Source organism: Quercus suber, unplaced genomic scaffold (assembly GCF_002906115.3).
Source record: "Quercus suber isolate HL8 unplaced genomic scaffold, Cork oak 2.0 scaffold_90, whole genome shotgun sequence".
Classification (NCBI taxonomy): domain Eukaryota; kingdom Viridiplantae; phylum Streptophyta; class Magnoliopsida; order Fagales; family Fagaceae; genus Quercus; species Quercus suber.
The window spans coordinates 927255-936149 of NW_027069555.1; positions in this window are offsets into that span (position 1 = coordinate 927255).

Genomic DNA, 8895 nt, shown 5'->3' on the forward strand with positions numbered 1-8895 from the left:
TCTGGACCTGTTCCAGACCCCAACCGAGGGTTCCCTACTCGCCAGCTCGGAAGAACAGCAGCCACCGGTGGCCGCCGATGATCCGGCGGTCGACGAGCCACGCGCTCCCGACCCCAATTGTACGGACGGCGATGAGGCTGCCCAACTTTCCATGGAAGGCTCGACAAAGAGAAAGCTGGAGTTTCCTTATGGAGATACCGTTATTGTTGATTCTGAATTGGAAGAAGACGATTGGGAAGAAGGTGAAGAGAAGAGTCAGGAGTTGCACGAAAAGGCGAATGGTAGCGAGAGGTACCGCGTGCTACCGGCGTCAATGGCGCAGGAGGAGAATAGAGCAGAGGGAGTGAAGAATAATCGTGGTGTAATTGGGAAGGAGGTTACAATATTGGATGTGTTGAAAATGTTAAAACAGAGGTGTGATGATGAAGAAGAAAAGGCTGATGGGCTTAAGAGTGTTCTCTTCCACCACCATTTCTTCAATAATTTCAGTATCTTGACGAGTCAATTGAGCCTCAGAATCCAAATTTTTCGAAAGTCCTAATTTGTTCGATTGCTCCGAAAACCCTAGATCAGAGTCCTTCCTCAAATCAACAGCCTCATCGCTATCCGTACAATTGGGGTCGGGAGCGCGTGGCTGGTCGACCGCCAGATCATCGGCGGCCACCGGTGGCTGCTGTTCTTCCGAGCTGGCGAGTAGGGAACCCTCGGTTGGGGTCAGGGGTTCAAAGATTTTCCCCAGAAAATCTGATCCCCTCTCTCTCTCTTCAAACGGGTTTTTAATTTTGAAATGCTTAGGAGGTGTTTGGTAGAGTAGATGGAAAATTGTTGTACGTATGGGTGAAAAGGTATATTGAAATGTGTGAAATGGTGTTTAAAAACTAAAAAAATGTTTGAAAACATAAACCGGCCCTTAATTTCTTAATTTAAAAATTTTTTTTTTTCTGTTTTTGCAGACTACTGACGGTGATGAAGAAGAAAAGGGTTTGAAGATTTTCTCTGGTGAGGGGGTTTTCCATGCCGCTGGTGGCCGATTATGCCTATGTCAGAGAGGAAGACTAATGGGTTTTTTTTTGTGCTTTCACATGGTTTAGATTAATGGGGTTTTTTTGTGCTTTCATATGGTTTAGACTAATGGGTTTTTCTTTTTTTGAATTCTGATTTGTTTGCAAGTTCCTGTTGATTTGGTTCTTGAATGTTATTGATTTTATTAACTAGACTTTTAAATTTTGTATGCCTTTCTTGGGTTTTTTTTTTTTTTTTTTTAAATTCTAATTGGTGGGGAATATCCTTTCAAATGTATAGGGACTTTAATTAATTTTCATGTNTATTATTTCTTAATTTGCATGATTTTTTATTTTATTTTATTTTTACATATTGACATTAAAGTTCTGTCAATTATCTATCACAAAGTTAAACCATCTTAATTCATTTTCTTGTGGAATTTTTTTCTAAAATTTTTATTTTATTTTTATGAATAATCATATTGGATGTTATGAATTGTTAGCAATGAATATCATTTGCTACATTTATTTTTCAAAATAATGTAGATGAATATCATTTGCTACATTTATCTTTTAAAGCAACGTAGAAGAAATCGGTAATATCTTTTATTTAATAATTATTGCTTCAAGGAATTTGTTTAAATGTGAGCAAGCCCCTTTCTTCTTCTTCTTCATTTTTTTTTTTTTTTTTTTTTGTAATTCAATTGTTTCAATGATAAGTGGGAGAAAGAAGGAATTGGAATCATTATTATCCTTATAAAGAAAATTAAGTAAGATCACTTGACTACAAGGCTCTTTAACTATAAAATATAAACAAGCTCTATTTGTGGCTAAACTTGCAAAAGTTCAGTAGAATAAGCTGTGAATATTGTATCAACAACTTGCCTGAATGCTGTATAGAATAATATTTTGTTCCATAAACTGTACATGCAAAGCTAAGATCAGTAGTTGAAAGTTAAAAACATATATATATATATATATATAGAATAAACTGGCTTTGTGTACCATATAAATTCTTTGATGAAAGCATATGAAACCTATGTGAAAACTGGGAGTGATTGTGGAACTAAAATCTAAGGCTAACTATGAATCTTAGGTTCTTGAAATGGAGGTTAAAATCTACCCATGGTGTTATGGAAAAAATAGCAGTGGAATTGCACTGAATATACAGACGTAAAGAAATAAATATAGCAAAGGGTGTTTTGGTCATATAAGGGAACCAACGGTTTTTTCAGTTACAATTCGATATTTCTGTTCGCTTCGGAAACGAGGAAGATGACTGACCTGAGAGGAGAGAGGAATCGAGAGGGAAGAGAAGGAGAGCGAGAGAGTGAAGTGCGCAAACGACTTCGTCTACGTGCTTAGCGCTCTTTATAGCTGAGATTGCTTCGCTGACCTTTTCGATAAGCTTAGTTTCCGTTTCTCTCTTTCTCTTCGTACTGTCCTCCTTTACTAAACCACGCTGCCAATGCTTGCTAAGACGATGAACCAGAGAAAACGTCGTCGCTTTGAAACTTCTTTTTTCTTTTTTTTTTTTTTTGGGAAAATTCATTTAATTAGCCAAATTTCGAAACAAACCAATCACTATATTAGCCCAATTGTTAGATAGCCCAGTACTATTCCCGACCCGACCCAATTCCCCCAAGAAGGTTAAAAAAAAATGTCATGGGTCTTGACTTTTGAACCATTGGGTTATCTGAGTCACAGTTCATCTTATTTTACAAAATTATGGTACTATTTGAGCCATTTATTTTATATATGGTTATAAAGATTAAGACCTATGAGTTTTCAACCACTATGGATTAGTTCTTTTGGACAAGTGAATTTAATTATCATATGCAACAAAAATAAAAGTTAATAGGTATGCCAAATCGAGGGTTACTAATAGAGATTTAGACAGTTTGGGGTACTAAAATCATTTTGAGAACTTTTACTTTAAATGTCACGGTTCCTTGGGAAATAATGAAAAAAATATTTTTGCATTGTATATTATCCACAATATTTCACAACAAACTACCTCAATTTTCTCGTAAAACTACATATGAATGACCTCTTCAATTATTATAAAAATACTTTTCAATCCAATTTCAAAATCAAAGAAATAGTGTGAGGCAATGGGATAGGAAACTATAATTTGAAGGAAACAAAAAGGTAACTTAAAAGTTGCGTCCAATGTTGAACCATCAACATTGTGTGCTAAACAAGAAGTAATTGCAACACAAGATGCTGCTTCGTGCAAAAAGAATTTATAGAAGAGGCTACACAACAGGACTCCATTGTACTTGATGAAGAACAAGTTCAATAACAGACTACCACATAATTATTGTTCCATAATTCAATTGCATTCAAAATTTGTTTACTGTTTATCAATAGTAAATAGCTATAAATATATATTCAATATAGTTAATAATGTACACTAACGTGAGTATTACCAAGACATTATTCAAGATATGGATAGTATTAAATTTTAAATAGTCATTGAATACCTATTGATTATATATTCAACATCTATCTATACTACTAATAATATGATTCCTTGTTTGGAGATAAATGATGACTTCTTCGTCCTCTCAATCCTTGACAATTGAGAAATTGAGCTCCAATGTCTTTCCTTAGCCTCAGCTTTCAACTCAGCCTCTGCTTCAACCTCAGCCTTAGCCTCAGTCTACCTCTAACTCTGCATCACAATCCTCTTTTTCACGCCTTCCAGAACTGGTGATACACAAGAACCGCCTGCAAGAATACACACAAAGGTAAGCGAAAAACAGCTGAACAAGATGTTGCCAAACTTGCATTGGAACACATATCAAAGAAGATAAAGGATGAAGGATGTCCTCATATTCGTGAGGATAAGATATTTTGCAAGTCTATCCTCAATGAGTTTGCTGTCAAGATGAACTTGAAGAAGCCTACTTACAATATTGTTAAGCTAGAACAAGAAGGGTTCCTTCCAGTTTTCATGTCTACTTTGGTTTTCAACGGTTTATATCATACTAGTAAACTTGGTAGAAACAAGAAAGAAGCGAAACAATTGGCAGCACGCGTTGTTATTATCTCTCTTTTGGGTAATTCTGGGTCGGGAACTGTTCTTTCTAAAATAATCAAGGGTTTCATCGTTTTGCATACTAAAATATTCTCACACAAATTCTTAAACTATCTAAAATACCCCTATCTTTTAGTCAAATAATTTTAAATTTAAATATACAAACTGGTTAAAAGAATAATTTACTATTTTTTATAAAAAAAATTTCTAAATTTTAGAATTTTTCCTTTATCTTCTCCAATCTAAATTACCACATTTTATTTTAAATTCAAATTTTCAAACTTTTATCAACACTCACGTAGAAAAGATCCTAAAAATTTGGACACTATCTCTATCTTACTTTTAAACATTATAAAATCAAGAGTTTCATATTCAAATAGTTTCTTCCATTCATACATGTACAAATAACTAATTAGAAGGAAAAAAAAAAAAAACTCACGTAGAGAAAATCCTAAAAATTAAAACACTATCTCTATCTCTAAAATACTTCAATACAATGGTGCTTTCTATAACCGAAAAGAAGACTTTCTCATTTGTAACTTTGATTCCACACATTGATTTTGTTATTCCAAACAAGTTTAATGACACGAGGGAGTACAAGGTTTTTCTCTTCTCAATGCTCCCCAAAGTAACTCCTGAATTGAAGCTAGTGAAATTTGTCAGCATTCTGATCCTTTAGCACTTCAAAACTTGAGGGTTGAGTTTTCTCCAACTAGGAGAGAATGATGCAAAAGACACAATGACATTTTTATTTTTATTTAGTATTATTAATGTTTGACTATTTATATTTAGGGCCCTAGTAATTTATTTGGCAATTAGTATTCTAATATTTAGAAGTAGGACTATTTTTGTAATAAGTCATCTAGGTTTTCTACTCCAATTAAAATTAGGGTTTAGTTTTTCTATATAAGTAAATCATATCATATCATATATAGTATATAATAGAAGTTGGGTTTAGAATCTGTGGTTGTGGTCCTTTTATAGTGGTACTTTGGATAAAGTAATGTGTTTGAGTTTAGTGAGAGAGTATAATTAAAGTGTGTGTGTTTAGTAGTTAATTTGTTTCTCATAAGAAAAAAAGAAGAACCCGTGGTTAAGCCAAAAGGCTTCACCAAATTGCAATTTTTTTTTTTTTAAGATTTTAAAAGAAATAGATATATATTTTTTGTTCTTATCTTCTTAAGAAAACTAATGAATATCTTAGTGTAACTTTATGCGTTTATTTTGTTTATTATTCAATTCTTGAATTAATGCTTTGTTTATTATTTTAGTTCTTAAATCAATGCTCATTTATTATTCAATTAAATCATTATACGATTCTCAAATCAATACTTATTTATTATTCAATTAAATCATTAGGCAAGTCACGACCATTTTGCGACCATCCAGGTTGCGACCATTTCGCAACTACTTAGGTCGCGACAAGGTAGCAAACAACACTACTTTGTCTATTGATTTTTTTTTTGTCATATATATATATATTATATATATATTATAATAATAGATGAAGCTGAGAGAAATTCATATTGGAATTCTAAATTAGAGTTCCAAATTAGAATTCCAATCTTGCACCATGTGTCCTAAATTATTTATTCTTTAGAAGTTTTATTTCTTAATTTTAGAATCAAATGTGGGACCACATCATAAATATTCATTCAAGTAAGTTATTAAGTACAAAAACCAAAGTGTCTAGAATAAATGAATCGTAAAAAAAAAAAAAAAAAAAAGTGTTTCACAATAATAATAATAATAAACATGAACAATTTACATTTTATACCTAATTAATAATATACTTATAAATTTTTTTTAAAAAGTTAATAAAATATAAAAATGACTATCAATAGTATTTAAATTATATATATAGAAATTATATTATGCATCTTATTATATATCTTTAAGTGTATTCATGTATATGCATAGGATTACAAGCTAGTATATATTAATAGGCAAAGCTTAGAGAAAATTCAATTCGAATTTGGAATTAGAATCCAATTTTGAGCCATGTGTCTAAATTTATATAGGGATCACACCATAATCATCCCCTTAAGTTTGTGCTATGTGTCAACTTAAGTTTTTTAATCTTTATGTCAAGTGAGTTAATGAGTGCAAAATACTAAAAATCTAATATTAATGAACTATAAAATAAAAAAATAAAAAAAATAAAAAAAATCAAGCACATATACTCAATACAAATCACTACACAATAAAGATCATCGCATGTTCTATCTTATTAAAAATTAGACAAAAAAAAAGGGGGACTACAACAGAGCCGTGCATGAACTTGCACAGATAGCTAAGACATCTAGAACTTCTCAGCAATGGAAAGGAATGGAGCCGCCAATGATACAACACGTGTTGCTGTTAGATAGGGCTAAATGTTAATTCTGTATTTGATTGCTCTTTCTTTCCTCTTCTCTGTGCTCTGTTGTATGCCAATTTCAGTTTAATGGAATTCCAGGTTCATTTTCCAAAATAAAAAAATGATCATAATTAGTATTAAATTTAGTTTTAATATGTGACTAATTACGTTTACTTTTAAAAACAAATATTTTGACTAATTATTTAAATTTTTTTTTTATAGAAATTATGTTTAATTTCTAATGTATCTATACGTATGCATGTGTTACTTGCTATATAAAGCATACTTGCACATTCAAAGAAAATTACGCTAGAGAGAATTACAGAGAGCGTAAGATCAACACAGCTCCACCCAACAACAATGGCTCCCAACAAATCATCCAAGAAAAAAAAAAGGAGGTTTATGGTTTAGGTAGTTCAGTCCTTGTAAAATTTAGTTTTTTTACAACAATTGAAACAATGTCCAACAAAAATGAAAAATAAATTTAGTAACACGCAATCAAGAATGTCAAATAATAATGATAATTGAAGAATGTTTGCATTTTTTTTAGTATACATGAAACGTGCCTATCAATGTTAGCAACTACATCATGCAATTTTTAGTTAGAAAAAAACCAATATATATATATATATATGTGGGGCCCATGGGCCTGATAGCCTCGGCCCATCATGAAGCAGGCCCAAGGCCCAGGCCGAGGAGCATAGGCTATTTGTGGCTAAGGTGGGGGAAAGCCTCTTTTCCCAATCCACACCGAGGACCACCTTATCCTCGGCCTGACAAAAGTGATTTTGGGGAAAGACTAACCCCAAAGTAAGCTGTCGCTCTCACATTTAATGCACTCAACTAACCCCCCCTAGCCGCATTAATGGGGAGGTAACCCCTTGGCAGGATAACGTTGATCAGAGTGAACCACTTGAGTACCGATAAGGCCTCTGATGGGATAGACGGCCAGAAAAAAGGCAAATAGGTGATCAACAGATGGAAGGAGGAGATAGGAAGATGAAAACTATAAAAGAAAAGCTAGTAAAGTAAGGAAAGGGGGGGGAAAAAAGAAAAAGGGAGAGAATAATCAGGCCTCCTCGGCCACAGGCCGAGGAGCATTCCCCCATTTGTAAAGAAACTCTTAGCATTTTTTATAAGAAAAGTTCATGCATGGTGATCGACGGCCAGCACCTAAACCTCTCAACCCACTCTCTATAAATTTATTGTTTGGGCTTATTGGGCTGAAAACCCATCACACAGGGTCAATCCAAATTGAGTCCTTACAATTGGCGCCGTCTGTGGGAAGGATTAGGGTGCTGGCCGGCGCACCAGGCAAGTGTTCTAAGTTCTAAGTGTTCGTTTTACAGTAGGTTAAAAAAAATATATAGAAAAGGTTCGACAAAAAAAAAAAAAAAAAAGCGAAAGATCTCGATATTATTATTATTTCATGAAAAGAAAAGTTACAGATTACAATCAAAGGCTCAGGTAGGCCTGTTTTACAAGCAAATTTACAAGCTAATACCACCAGCTATTTCTACAATCAGAGGCCCAGGTGGAGCCGCCCTAAGGAAGAGCTAGCCGGGGGAAGTGTCAACTCGTGCTTTTATTTGGCACCAAGAGAATGGGAGAGCTTGACACACGGTGGAGGAGGTGAAGGGCAATCATGCTCCCAGGCCCCAACAACTCCCTCCTCGGCTAGGCGGAGCAGGAACAAAGAGAGGAGCAGATGCAGGGCTCCGGGATACCCTCCCCGCGATGTTCCCTCGATTCTCTCTGGCCCTCACGAGTGTTGGCCGTTGGAGACGGCAACACTCGAGCACCACCCATGAGGTGAATTCGCACGTCTTCCTCGTCGGGGTGTGCTCCAGGGAAAGACGTTAGGTTCTCTAACAACACCCCTCTGGGACACCTCGAAGGGTGCCATCAGGGTTACGCCTAGATTCTGCCGCACCGAAAGCCAGTGGGGGCTGCGGCCATACCGGTTTATGTCAATCCCGGTAACAATTCCGGCGGGGTTATTGAAAGGCATGGGAGGTTGGAAGAATATGTTTTGTTCTGTTTGTGTTGAGAGGTCCATGGGTTGTGAAGAAACCATCTCCTCAATTTATATAGGGGGTGGGGGTTGGTGAGAATTAATTCATGCAGAGTTCGAAAAGAGTATTATTAGCAAGGTTAGTAATGAAGTCACCAATTTCCAAGGAGGCCACGGACGGTTGGACCCGTGTTAATTTACGAGGACATTAATGAAGGCGCGTTTCGCGCACCGAAGCGTCAAGCACGGAACACGAACAGACAAAGGGCGTTTCATAATGAAAAGATGGGGCTCGAGTTGGAGGCGAGATCAATGCCACGTGTAAAGATCATAATCTGACGCAAAGAGAATCATCTCCAATAAAGCAATCTGGGGACAAACCTCTGCTTACAGAAAAATTGAAGTGGTAGACAGAGCCAAGGGTATTGCATATAGTCCTCAGACCAAACCTATGTAAAACTACACACACCATGGTATA